Below are 15,636 nucleotides of genomic sequence, written 5' to 3' on the forward strand. Positions count from 1 at the left end.
CAGTAATGCGATCTCTATGTAACATTTATGTCAATGATTGTCAGTTGATTGCCGATGATGTGAAACTGGGAAGGTTTATTAGTAACAAGGTAGTGGCTCTTCAGAAGGATCTGAATAAGCACACACAGGAAAAGTAATGGGGATGGCAATTTAATACTAAGAAATGTAAAATCTTGAAATTTCAAATCCGCTAATGGAAAGATGCTTACTCTATTGGTAGAACTATATTAGAAAGTGGAGGAAGCAAGGAATCTTTGGGGGTGATAATCAACACAAATTTGAAGCTAAGGGACACCAAGAAGGATACTGACCAGAACAGATAAGTGGTGATTCCATTGTGTAAAGCTGTCATAAGAACACATCTGGATTAATGCACTTAGTTCTTCCAGTTACTGAGATTTGAAGGGGATAAATTAGCCTTCAAGAGGGTGCAGAGACAGATAACAAAAATTATATCAAGACTGTATGATATTAGTCATGGGGACAGATTGAGGGAATGGGTACTGCAGAGTTTGATGACAGATGAAGCAGTGATATAACAGACATTTAAACTGCTGAGAGGTACCTACAAGATTGAAGCTGTGCAGGTCTTTTGGATGGCAAAACAAGAGGAAAAGAGTAAGGACAGGGAGCCATCCCTGGAAATTGCAAATGGAAGTGGGAAACAAGCAGGTAGGAAGTAGATTTGTATGGAGGGTGGTTGGTAGAATGCATTGTCTGATAGGGTGGTGAGAGTGCAAATTATGAACGAGTTTGAGTAATATGATACACTCTGTATTGTCTAACATATACCTCCCACAATGAGTTTTGCGACTCCATGGAGATCCTCAACAACAATAATATCACTTAATTATATGGACATAGATAATCGAACAGAACCACTTATTAATTTTTTTCATCTCCTCAGGATCTTTATCTTGCTGATATAATTTTGCATAAAACAGAACCTAAAGGTGTAATTTATGATACTGGAAGCAAACTTTCATCATTCCAACCAAGAGAGAAAACCCAAGAACATGAGGTACTGTTGAATATTTTGTACATTATTTTAATTATTCAGTAGCTTATAAACTTTTGGATATTAGAACAAATTAAAAGTTTGTGGCATGGAATATAACCTCTCACTAATTGACCTTCTGACTAAAGCTTAGTTCACTCTTTGATCTTGAGTTCAGGCTATAACTTTGATGAATTTTTAAAGAGATACTTATGACAGAGAAAATGCAACATATTAAGACATAGATACTAGACATTTTATTACTAAGATTTCTTTCTTCCAAGCCCCTTTTTTTAAAAAAACATTTTTGATTCATAGACCTCACCTATCTGTCTTCATTTGTGTCTGTTGAAAGTTTTTTGATGCCAACATTCTTAAGCCATATTCACCATAGTGGTCATCCTTCCATCTTCTCTCTCTGGTCATCCAGACATGTATCTTCCTTCACATGAGTGCTGCTGAGAAATTATCCATCAATCACTTTCCATCTTTGAAATATGTGCTGTTCAATTTAATTTGAAAAATTCTTTGTTTTGTAGTCTGATATTCATGGCCCCATCTATTTTATTCATTTTCAGTAATATTGTCCAGGATTTGTTTGGTTATTAGCCATGTCTCTGATCCATATGTCATAAATAGGATGACACACTGGTCAAAACGTCTGGCTCTATTTTTGGGTGTTATTTTACTACACTTGATTTTTTTTCAATTTAACAAAAGAAATCCATGCTAGTTGAATTCTTTTTATTTCTTCACATATGCTTCTTTTTCCTAATTTAAATGTCTTTTAACATTTAAAATTCTTGCATTTGCTCTATTTTTTATTGCCTATTATTATAATTTTTCTGCTGTCTGTTTTTTTCAATATTATTTTAGTTTTTTTTATAGTTTTATATAATTCTACTTTACTGTATTTGTTCATCATTTTTGCTTCTAAGCTCTGTTGTTTACTGTTACCACAATATCACCAGCATCACAAACCACTGATCCATTTATTACTCTGGTTCACTTAGGACATATTCTATTATTGCACTGAATACCAGAATTGATACAAGAATATCATGATAGTGTTATTCCAGGTGTTGGAATTTATGAATTTCTTTTAGTTTATCTATTAATATTTCTCCTGCTCATTTAATAATTTCATCTTCTGGCTTATTATTATTAACATCACACCTCCATGGAGTCAAAAGATGGGGAAGTCCACCCTCACATGCAAAAAATCAAACCATGCCTTAAATCCATTTACAGTTTCTGCAATCATGTGTTCAGGCATTCCATTCCAATCAACAACCACTCTTCCATGCAAAAAACCTGCTCCTCACCTCCTTGCTCACATCCTCCTTTTTATTTTTCATATCTTTCCATGTCTGTTCTATTTTTCAGACTTTTGGTTTTCATGTAATTGTGTTTTCAACAGTGTCATATTTTACAATTCTGAAAAATAATGTCTAGCCTTTTCCACAATACCTATTTTATTTTTACTCTCTAGTCCATTTTCATCTATTTTTTTTTCTACTGTTCTGTAGTACTTTCATTTATTTTTTTTATTTCTATTCTCTATTTTCATCTTCTTAAATAAAGCAATCAAGAAAAATCTTTATTTCATTAAGTTACATCATATTTCTTTTTCCTTCTCCAACTAGTTTTTATTTTTTCTAAGAGATTTTGTGTCCAATATTTTATTATTATTTTTTTTTAATATCACTCTAAACAAGAGGCCACAAGACCAATAGCATATGGAGTGTGTGGGATGAGGTCAAGAGCAAAGTAATCTGATATTCCTCTTAAAGAGCTGGAGGCCATAGCTGTTGGGGAATAATATCCACAGTTCTATAGAACTGAGGTAGATTGAATGAAATGCGATTAGAAGTAGCCAGTTCAGTGAGTCAGTAGTCCAACTGCAAAAGGATGTTGGATAGCTGTTGCATGTGTTGCTGTAGGCTCAGTAGAAATGGCAACTATGATGGATACTAGTTCTGCTGCAATTTCCTGAGAGGTTTTTGATGTACCATTCCAAATGTGAGCGTAGTATTCCAAGGTTGGGTCGATTTTGGATTTATACAGAATAAGTAACTAGAAAGATGAAAAGTAACATTTGAGCAAAAAGAATGTTGAGTTTTTTGGAAGCTTAGGATGCTAAAAATGATCTGAATGTTCCAGGAAAGGCTAGGAGTAAGAGTAAAGAGTAGTTTGAGAAGAGAAGTCTGGCCATGATTTTTAAGAGGCATTATCAAAAAGCAAGAGGAGAATGACTAAGATCTTTTTTGTGGGAAAAAAATAAGCAAATTATGTTTTGGAGCACTGAAATGACTTGGTTGTTATTGCCCAGTTGAAGGATGTGTGTGAAATCATTGTTTAGGGCACATACTGTAGATGAAGCTTGAGGAACTGCAAGGTTTGTCATATGCATAGGATGAGTGGAGCTATCATCAACAAAACAATAAACATGGTTCGAGGTCAGTGAGAATAAGTTGTTTACATGAGGAAGAGTGGGTGAAATAAAAGAGCCCTGAGAAAGACCTGCATAAATATGCAAATTTGAAGAAATAGTAACATCTGCCACTATTACATAAAGTGTATGACCTGAGAGAAAACTGACAATTACTAGGGGTAATTAAATTTCCAGTTGGCAATTTACTGAGAAGTCCTCGATGCCAAATCCTATTAGATGCCTTTGAAATGTTAAGTCCAATAGCATGTTTCTCCAAACCATTCCATGGCAAATTTCCAGAGGTGCAAGAGGATGTTGGTGAAGAGATCTACTGTGGCTCAATTGGTGAAATCCATACTGGCAATCACTGATTAGTTGACACTTCTTCAGATGTTGAAGAATTTGACTGTTGAAGATCTTCTCCATTACTTTAGACAACACTGCAGTGAAAATAGGGTGGCAGTTTGATGATACACTTATCACTTTCTTTTGGAATTGTCTTTATATGGGCTCACTTCCATGCTGTAGGATCAATGTTAACTGAGTAAAATATAGAGTATAAATGATAAAGAACAGGTGTTAGTTTGTTAGTTCAGCACATCGCTTGATCGCAAATGGTGGAATTTCAGCAGAAGTCTTTTTAGCATCCAGGTTATTCAAGATTGTTCTGATGTCTTTCTTCTGGCATGAAGAAAGACATCAGAACATGCACCTAAGTATGCAATGCCAGGTTCTGGGTTAGCAAGAGGTAAAATGACTCTGTCATCTATGCAAAAATTAGAAGATGGGAAGAATGATGCCAGGAGGTCAGCAATTTATCTTTAGGTGATGTTTGCAATAAACAAATGGAAAAAAAGAGATGGAAGCACAGAAAGACAAAAGTTGTGCTCAACAGCTTATGAGGGAGACCAGAAGGCACAAGTAACATCGACAAGTTTCTACATTTAGTCCTTTCAAAGTCTGACTTTTTTTTGTCTCATGCCACTTACAATAAACTGTTTTCTTTTCTTGGACCCACCTCATACACTTTTTGGAAAACCATGGCTTGGACAGGAATTTTGAACAGAATTGACTGGGAGAGACTACATACTGTGTATCAACAACCTATAGTGACCAATTTTATTTTTAATCCATCTTTTCTACATAATTATATCTTTCTGTCATTGGTATCATATGTAGTGATTGTGATATTGATTTTCTTGCAATTGCTATTTTCACTTTGTTTCAATGTAGCACATACAAACCAACAGTTTAATTTTTCTACAAATTAGGTTTGCCGGAGATTTTAAAGTCCACAATGCTTTATACTGTGGGCTATTCTTACAACCATGAATATCTTATTCATGGTTGTAAGGGAAGGGGGTCTTTTCTTCCAAATTAATGAGTCGGCTTGGCAGTAACACACAAGATGCCACCCAAAAGTTCAGGGAATTTGAATAGTGCATGTGAACTGGTTGTAGTACAACTTTCTATCATTATAAGGAGATAGCAGTACCATTTGTAAATCACTATATCAACATTTGACAAGCTTGAGGCTGCGTTCTTGGGTTACATGCATTTCTGTAGCATCATGTTTTAGCATTTCAGCAATTTTCTTCTCCAACTGAAATGATAGATGTTAAGGAGCAATGAATCTATACCCAAATTTTGCTTGAGCCTCAAAAAACTTGCAGAAACCCACCAAATGCATAAGAAAGCATTTGGAAGTCACCATATTCAATGCAGCAGAAAAAATCATGTCCAGTTCATATCATTGTCAAGTCAATGTTGATTTTTTTTTTTTATATTGACATCCAAGGCATTATCCACAAGGAATTCCCTTCCTCTCCATGGTCAAAGTGTCAACGGCAAGTTTTACCATGAGGTTTTGAAGTGACTAAGGGAGAGCATTTGGTGCAAACATCTTGACAAGTGGAACACCTGGGTTCTCCACAATGATTCATCATTTGACAATTCATAGCTTCCAAAAACAAGACAGTTATTCTCCTACCCCGACTTGTTTTTGTTCCCTAAGATGAAATTCTTGCTTATAGGCACCATTTTGACATAACTAAGGCAATCCAAGCAGAATTGTAGGTGGTGTGCAACACAGTCACACTTGAGAATAATCCAGGGATGCATGAAATAATGGAAAAAAAAAACACTACTGGAATTGCTGTATACATGCCCAAGGGACTGCTTTGAAGAAGATGCTGGAAACTAGCAGTTGGGTCTTTTTTTTATATTTTTTTTATGGTCCCATTCCCCGAACTTTCGGATTGCACCTGATATCTAACTAGATGTGTGGAAATGCTACTTTGACATTATCACACTTGCTGTCCAAATGAATAGGTCACATGAATAGGTTTATTAGTAATTTATTTAACAGCACCTAAATATCTAAAATTTTAAAATCAGCATCAATTACTGTTGCTTATGATGCTGAAATGACATTAACCCAATTAGTTTCAGCCACAGAACATTGTTAATTCTTCTTCTAACGTGAGAAGTATTACACTTAATCATCGAATCAGCAACTCAGACTTCTGTTCCTCAGTCTATTAATAGGTGAACATACAGAGAGTAACCACTCACAACAGAATACTATGATATTCAGGATGTGCAGAGATTTGATATCTGGATTTCAGGTATGAAGAAATACTAGAGATGATTTGGAGACAACTGTAAGGAGTATAAAGATTATGGCATGGATGAGGATAATAGACATTCATTCTGAGGAAAAATTACAAGAATTGAAATACAGACTTAGTTATATAGGAGGAAAAGGGCTGATGAGATTCAGACATAACAGTATGTAAAAGAAACTTCTATCTAGAAACAGAAATGCATAATGCTTTTCATAGAAAAGGGGATGAAAGAAGTGAGAACAAAAGATCATTCCCAGTACATTCCTATGGGACCATTGCAAACAAAGACAAGATTTTTTTGTTTGTTTGAAGAGTGGAGTTGAAGCAGAATGCACTGTCAGAGAAAATAGGTCATGTACCTATGTAAAGATAGGCTTCAGTGTTGGTTGTTATTCATAACAATGCTTCATGGTATAAGAAATGCCAGAGGAAAATAAATAATTTATTGAACTTGCTAATATTTTGGTAGATTTCCGACTAATATCCTCAGAGTACAAAATTATAAATGAGATGGGCACATAGCACTTGGTTGTAGAAACAATTCAAACTGTAACTGAAAAGGAACTACTGTCCTAACAAGGCACCTAGAGGCCAGATAAAAATGAAGTTAATTCAGAAAAGTCAGGGTAAACATGGTTAAACCAATGCTCTCCCAGATCGTTAACAAATCAGTGCAGCCATATTTGTTGAGGCTAGAGGACCAGTCTGTCCAATGTAGGCTAAGTTGCAAGTACAATAACGTTATACATTCTAGGATATGCAAGTGTAAGCATTTGAAGGATGTTATACTACTGGGGGAGAGTAATGTGATTACTAGTGTAAGCACCTTATAGTGTGTGTGAATTTCCTACAAACAGAAAAGGATAATGAACTGATAGTCGTATTACTAGTCTGTCTAGGAAAGGGAGATAGTCGTTACTTTCTTTTTCTATAGCAAAGTGTATTTTTGGATGATGGATGTTTAAATGTACTAAAAACGTATCCAATGTACCTCTACCATGAGGGTAGATGGCAAGCATAATCATCTATATAGTATAGTAGCCATATATAACCTTTTGGTTAATATGGCTGTGCTGAGTACCTGATTTTCTAGAAATTTCATGTAGAAATTAGCTGGAGAGGGGGGTAAGAGGACCTACAGTAGTTACATCTAGTTGCTTATGTATTTCTCCTTTCCATGAAAAACAGCCTCAATAAATGGTGAATTTGAATAATTCAATGCAAGAATGGAAAGCAATGATAGGTCAAAGCCACGCTTCTTTGTGGTTATAATCTTTGTTTATAACCTTAAAGATTATAATCAGTTCTTCTAATGCTATGACCAAATCTAAAACTTTTGAACCTCATGTTCCTTCTACTACATGTTGTCTAAGACATTTGTCCCTCAAGAATTCCAGAAATTCAATTTCCTTATTACTACATGCAGTTCTTCTTCTCAATTTATAGTGCTGTAGTTAAAATCTCCCAAGATAATCATTCTTTTTGCACTTGTCATGATCAGCTGTCTAAAAATTTCTTGCTCTTCATTCTCCGTGCTCCCTGGATCATAGCAACATACCTCTAAATATCCTGTCCACCTCACATTATATGCTCTCAAAACCATTAGTACCATTGCTCTCTAGATCCTCCAATCTGGGAGACCACAGCTCATCACTTATCACAAGCAGTACTCTACCACCACATTTTCCCTTTATATCCTGCCAAAAAATGCTATATCATCTTCTATTCAGGAATAGAAGATGATATACTTCTATTCCTGTCAGTATATCATCTTCCATCAACATGTCTCAGTGATCCTAATAATCTTTGGACTGGCTGAGGCTATCAATGCCACCAATTCATCTACTTTATTCTAGATACTCCTGGCATTAATATAAAGAATAATCAAGGCACTGCCATTGTTTCTATACCTATCATTATTCCCTCCAGACTCCACTGGATTCTGCATTAAACATTGTATTTCCCCTTTTCCCGAGTGACTATTCCCACAAGAAGCCACCCATGCTACCATCCACCCTGATAATTCTGGCTTCCCTGCATTGACACTCCGACTTGTTCAGAGAATATTTTCTCCAGATGCCTACATCCTTCCTAATTCAAATGCAAGCCATCTCTCTCTCTCACACACACAGCTACTTTCTGTCTTCAAATGCCATCCAAACATCCACATAATCCAAGCCTCTCTTTTTGACACATTCTGGCTATCATACTATTCATTATTGACACCCTTCTCCTTTGCTCTGCATTATTATATCTGGGCAACATACTCACTATCTACCATTCTTCAGTCTTCTTCCATACAAGCTCAAGCATAAATCTCAGATCTCTCAAGTCATTTGTGCCCACCATGACAATCATCTTATCCACTCTTTCACTTCACTTAATTGTCACAGTCACACTGTCTGTTGTTCCTGTAGGTATATAAGTGGAACTACAAAGGTGGTGATTATGAGAAGCTTATGACAGCTTGCAAGTATAGGCTGGAATGAGGAGTTGAGGGAAGGAGATAAAGGCTGTTAGGGAAGTGACCAAGAGATATTTAACAACATCAATGTGTGAATGCATTATGAAGGTCAAAAAGAATGAATAAAGGGATTAAGCATGACATCTTAAAGAAGAAGGTACTACGGAGGCAGCATAAGGTGAATAACGGTAACAATTAAGTTGCATCGGGAGTATAAAGAGCACACCAGGCAGATGACTCAGTTGGCAAGGACAGCAAAAGCGCAATATGAGCAAAGGCCAAGAAAAATCCTACACAGTTTTTCCAATTTGTGGCAAGTAGAAAGAAGACTGATTATGGTGCAGAGGATACAGTTGAGGTATTCAGTGAACAATTCATAATGGTGTTTAATCCTCATCAGTGTGAAATTACAGGAAGCTCAAGTGTAGAGGAAATAAGAGAAGGTGGCTTAATTGTGAGCAAGCAGGAGGTATATGAGGAATTAAATATGCTTGGTGTCATTAAAACAATAGGATTTCATGACATATCACCCCCTATCTTAAGGGAATGATACTGGAAATTGACAGTAGCCTTAGCATTAACTATTTAATGAGTCTTACAACAGAACAGGTTCCAAGGGAGTGGAAAGGAGGTGAAATTGTTCCACTGCACAAAGGTGGTGATAAGGCAGCGGCACAAATTATAGGCCAATCCAGATATCTAGAGTTGTGGTAAAGGTATTGGAGTGATTAACGAGAGCTAGGATATGGAAATAGGTTGATAGATTGCCACATGACAAGCTGAATTGAAATAGATTGGATAACAGACTAGTGGGTTGGACAAGTGACTGGCTGTCAGATAGGTGTTAACAAGTTGGGGAGTGTAGTATCAAAAGAGAAAGTCACTAGTGATATGTTGGGATACTGCACTCTGCATTATACAACTTGCTAACACCTAGAATGACTTAATGGGATTATATTGATCAAGTGCATATAATAAACAACTATGTTATACCAACTAGTTTCACTAAACAAGGCTGTTGGCATCTTCAGGGTACATAACTGATGTAAGGCACTAAAAAAAACTGTTACAAACTATAATCAACTGATTCCAATTATATTAAACAAAGAACAGAGTGCGTATAACACATGCATAAAGCATGCATGATCTCACTTGATGTTATTTAGGAACGTTCTATAGTTGGCTGTAATTCAGTTCTGGCAGGTTGAGAGATCTAATAAGTCTTCCAGATCATGGGTAAGATTAGTCCTTGGTTCCTGTTAAGGTTCTGTATACAGCTGGCAACTGTTGTGGCCTCCTTAAAAATTTGGGAGCAGGTCCTCCTCCATGTAAGGAATTGTGCTTCTATCCCACTCTATGGTATGGTTCGTTCTTGAGAAATAAAAAGCTAACCCCAATTTTTCTTCTCTGTTATTATTGTCGTCACCTATGTCTTCTTTTTGCCTAATTTCAAGGCTCCTTGAAGTTTGGCCGATGCAATTCAAGCCGCACGAGCAATTATAAACTCCAGCATATTTGGAGAAAGGATGGCTATCTTTTGGAGATCTTAAGAATTGTCTAATCGTTTCTGTAGGTTTAAAGGCAACTCTTATTTTATGTGGTCTAAGGAGTCTTGCAATCTTATTGGGAACTGTCCTTAAGTACGGAATGACGATGGTAGAAATATAACTAATATCATCTGGTTATCTTTCTCGGGGTTCAGAGAAAAGTATCTTGTGGACAAGTCTTCGAGGAAATCCATTCATGGTAAGGTTGGTAGATATCAGGGATAGTTCTTCCTGGAGGTCTTGTTGATCTGTTGTAAGGAGAGAGGCATGGTTCTTCAGCATGTGTACAATACTAAATTTCTGATAAATGTGGTGGCAGGAAGTGAAATGTATATAACGCCCTGTATTGGTAGGTTTGCAGCAAACTGAGAGGTTGATACCACCATTCGGAAGCTTCTTAATTAAAGTGTCCAGAAATGATAATTGGTTATCTTTTTCAAGTTCTAGAGTGAATTTGACTGTGTGGTGTAGAGAGTTGATTTTGTTAAGAAAGTCGAACAGGTCCTTTTTTTGTGTGGTTCCAAACAATAAAGATATCGTCCACGCATCTCCACCATACTGTGGGTTTAGGGTCTGTTTGAGATAAGATTTTACTTCCAAAATCCTCCATAAAGAGATCAGCACAAGATGGAGAGAGGGGGCTAGCCATTGCAAGGCCAGTCAATTGCCGATATATGGTTTTATTCCATAAGAAAAAGTTTGATGTTAAACGATGACGGAACAGAGAAGTAATGTCTTGTGGGAGCAAACTTCCTAAAATGTTGATGACTTCCTCCACACTGATGTTAATGAATAAAGATGTAACATTCAGGCTGGCGAGTAGATCCGTATTGGAGATAGAGATGTTGTTCAGGATCTACTTGCCAGCCTGGATGTTACATCTTTATTATGTAACAGTATGTAACAGATACGTAGACAATATCTTTATTGTTTGGAACTACACAAAAAAAGGACCTGTTCGACTAACATATACCCTGCTCGTGCAGCTTGAATCACATCGGCCAAATTTCAAGAAGCCTTGAAATTAGGCAAAAAGAACACATAGGTGACATCAATAATAACATAGAAGAAAAATTGGGGTTAGCTTTTTATTTCTCAAGAACAAACCATAACATAGAGTGGGATAGAAGCACAACACAATTCCTTACATGGAGGACTTCCGCTCCCGAATTTTTAAAGAGGCCACAACAGTTGCCCGCTGTATATAAAACCTTAACAGGAACCAAGGACTAATCTTACCCGTGATCTGGAAGACCCTTATTAGATCTCTCAACTCGCCAGAACTGAATTACAGTGCCAACTATAGAATGTTCCTAAATAACAACAAGTGAGATCATGCAAGCTCTATGCATGTATTGTACGCACTCTGTTCTTTGTTTAATATAATTGGAATCAGTTGATTATAGTTTGTAACAGTTTTTTACTTTTTAGTGTCTTACATCAGTTATGTACCCTGAAGATGCCAACAGCCTTGTTTGGTGAAACTAGTTGGTATAACATAGTTGTTTATTATATGCACTTGATCAATATAATCCCATTAAAAATCATTCCAGAGCTTTTTGGTCAAGAAAATTAAACATTTTTTTAACTTTGCTAACACCTATCTGACAACCAGTCCTCTGTCCAACTCACTAGTCTGTTATCCAATCCCATCCATTTCGATTTAGTTACTAGCTTGTCATGTGGAAATCTATCAACCTATTTCTGTATCCTAGCTCTCACTAATCTCTCCAATACCTTAACCACAACTCCAAATCGTGAAGAAAAATGGGGAGTTAAGCAGATGTCGTGGCTTTATACAGGAGGACTTGAATAGATTATATGAGTGGACAGGTATGTGAAACCATCAGTTCAGTGTTGCACAGTATAAGGTTTGGAAATCTGGTAAACCAAATTTCCAAACTATGGGATGCAAAGTATACACTTGGTGAAGAAACCTTGAAGAAGGTGGGGGAGATGAGAGAGAGATCTGGGAGTGTCATGGACAAGGACCTGAAGTTCAGGGGTGACACTGCACAAGTTTTGAAGTCGTCATGCAGAAACAATGAGGTTATCATTTCACTGTATAAGGATCTTTGGAATGGGGGGAATCCAATTTGCAAAGTCTCATGAATAGAAAGAGAAGGGATATGATTGATACATATAAATTTTTCAGGGGTTGTTACCAGGTTAACATGAAAGAAATCTTTCATAGAATGGAGGCAGAAGAAGAGGTCAAGCCTGAAAACAGTATAAGGAGGATATTGTTGCAAATGCAGACACACTGAATGAGTTTAAGGTATGCTTTGATGAGCTTGTGTGTAATAGTGTGTACCTCCCACATGAACCTTAGACTCCAAGGAAATAATTATTATTATGAACTGTTTTACTGAAGTTATTATATTTCATAATGCAATGAAGGAGCATTGCATCATGAAAAAAAGTGTATATTTAATAAAAAAAAATGACTACTATGTGTATACACATGTAATATACATACACTACACATTTACAATGTATTTACTCCCCCACACACACACTGTTTGTTTTTTTTTTTTTTGGAAAGAAAGATTTTTTTTAAGGTTTGTGTTTCTTCAATTAATTCAGAATAAATTACTGTATATTTCAGATTCTTGGCATCCAATACAAAGAATATACCACAAAAGGAGCTGACAAATTTTCTACTGAGGATGAAACTCAAAAGCTTGACACTGAGAAAGAATTTGAAAAGTCAGTTATAAATAATGAATTCAACAAGTTGACCATCAAAAAAGAAATGGGTATGTTTGAAATGACTGATAAACATTTGGAACATTTTCTGCCATATTACACTTGGTGACCTCCACAGAAACTTATGGTTCATTCACTAATGATGAAAGCATTATTTCTTTTAGCAATGATATTCCATTCATTCACTGCGTCTTGAAAACATTAGGCCTTATATTTTTTCTAACCACATCTTATTCAACTTCCATGGATATTCCATTCACTCCCAACTATTTAAGTATCTGTCGTTAAATTCCATTAAAAATCCTTTTATTTAGTAGTATGCTGTAGTAAATGACAGTCACGTTTGCCATTAAGCAAGTGTTAATATTTGTTAATTTCATGTGTTCTCTGGCCAATTTGCAGCACCTTCAGTGCAGAGATGAAGGGAACCATCTATTTTTTAAGAAGAAAAAACACTGCCATCACCTTCAAGCTGTTCATAAATGTCCACTGTATCCTTGCTAAGATTCAAAGCTAAGTTTTTCCAACCAGTAACTCATCCTAGTGGAAAATACTGAAGTTATTGTAAATATCGTACAGTGTGACAGTATCTTGATTACATTTTTCAATTGAAATCCAGGTAACCAAATTATCTCTGAAAGAATATGAATGATGTAGTATGAAATTTGAGTTGGAGACAGCAACTCATAAGTGTATGAGGCAGAGTTACGTGTATCATTATTATTATTATTCAGCACAAAGTCCACCATACCACGCCTTAAATCCATTCACCTTCCTATCAGGCAACATCTTCCATAGTTCAACCATCCTCCATGCAAAAAAGGTCACTTGATTTCCCAACTTTTCAGGAATGGCCCCTTGTCCTTTTGGCATATTCTCCTATCATGTCATTCATTATTGAGGCTCTCCTACTCATTTCTGTATGATCATATTCTGGGTAATATGATCACTATCTTCCATCTGAGACTTTTCTGTTATGCAGTTCCCGACTTTAACCTTGGACATTTAGTGGAAAGCTGCCACAGAGACTAGAAATATTGAGGAAGATTAGATGTTTAGGCAGATAGGTTTACGGAGTGACAGACAGGTGTGAAAGTGCTAAAGTGCAGCAGGAAACAGCATGTGAAGTAAAGAAAATGAGTTCCTATGCTTAGGGATCAACTACTTATAATTTTTTTTTTCCCATTCCCAAGAGGTTGTTCAACTTCAACATATAAGACATTAATGCAGCAGAAATTGAGGAGAAAGAAGAAATTTGTTAACATTTAATCTGAAGACCTGCAGACTATACTCTTTAAAAAATTTGGAGATGAACTGTGAAGTTCATCTCCAAATGTGATAAAGCAAAAAGTGTTCACCAAAAAAGTGATGAATTAACATTTCTAAATGTTGAAATGACCAATATCAATTTTGATGGATACTAATCAGGAAATATTTGAAGAAAATGCAACAAAAACTGAATACCTTTGTGAAAGAGAATGGAGGAAACTAGTGAGAGATGGGTCATTAATCAACTTCAGTTCCCTCTTCCATATCAAGCGCTAGGTAAGAGCACTAACATGAAGGAGCAGCATGGGGATATTAAGAAAGTTGTGAAAATGCATGGGAGTGGCTTCAGAAGTAATTGAAAGTGATGATGAGCATTCAAAGAAAGCAGGTGTTGAAGTTTAAGCGAGGAGAACAATAAGCGGCATGACTGAAGTTAAGGAGAGGAAATGCAAAAGGAGTGACTGTGTTGGTTGGAATGGATGAGTCACAAGGAAATGTGAATGAGGTGGCAAGGAATTTGACAGTGTTACAGAATGAGAAGTGAAAAAGAGTTGCAAATATATTGCCAAGTAGAGATTGGCATGGTGATCATGAATGATGTGGCATGACAGATAAGATGTGTACGCGTGGATAGGCTTATGTGTTCGTCAGACATGTTGTAATAGGTTTCATGGTATAATAAGAACACAGATGGTTAAGAAAATAACTATTTATTAACTTAAAAGCTAATATTTCACTGGTATTATATCCAGCATCTTCAGAGCACACAACACAAAGTTTGTTACAAAGGCAAGACAACCACAATCCGGTGTAACAGTGGGGCTAGTAAAAGTGATTGCAGCATGCAACACAAGGCTAAAGTCCTAATACGGCGCCATCTAGGTTTAAAAATAAAAATAAAAAATTCAAAATTTTGAAATAGTAGTCCAAATGATAGTCTTAAAAAGTTTGAAAGTATAAATTAAAAAATAAAAGTAATAAATATTAATTTGGTCTTAGGATGACTGTCTCCCAAATCTTTGATAGATTTATACAGCCATACTTCTTAAGGTTTGGAGTATGTTTTAAGGCTTCTGTTGATTCCAGGAATAACCTCTCTGACTTGTAGAAGCTTCTGTGCATTACTTTTGTTTCTTTCCAATTTATCCTGTGTGCAGGGGTATCCCAAGATATCTAGGGTGCTTAACAAACACCAACTATGCACAGTATTTAAACCTTATATAAAATTAGCAACTCTCATCTGTTCACCTAAGGACAAATGCACTCCTTTATCACATCCAGGTGTCTATGAAGTGCCCTGTTCTTGCCATCAAGCCTACTACGGACAGACAGGAAGAAATGTGGACATCCGCCTCAGTGAACACAAAAAATATATCCGACACTTTCGCTATGGTAAGTCGGGTCTGGCAGGCCATGCTTTGGATACCCCTGCACACAGGATAAATTGGAAAGAAACAAAAGTAATGCACAGAAGCTTCTACAAGTCAGAGAGGTTATTCCTGGAATCAACAGAAGCCTTAAAACATACTCCAAACCTTAACAAGTATGGCTGTATAAATCTACCAAAGATTTGGAAGGCAGTCATCCTA

Source organism: Typopeltis vanoorti, chromosome 20 (assembly GCF_054136105.1).
Source record: "Typopeltis vanoorti isolate ZY-2024b chromosome 20, IOZ_Tvanoo_1.0, whole genome shotgun sequence".
NCBI lineage: Eukaryota > Metazoa > Arthropoda > Arachnida > Uropygi > Thelyphonidae > Typopeltis > Typopeltis vanoorti.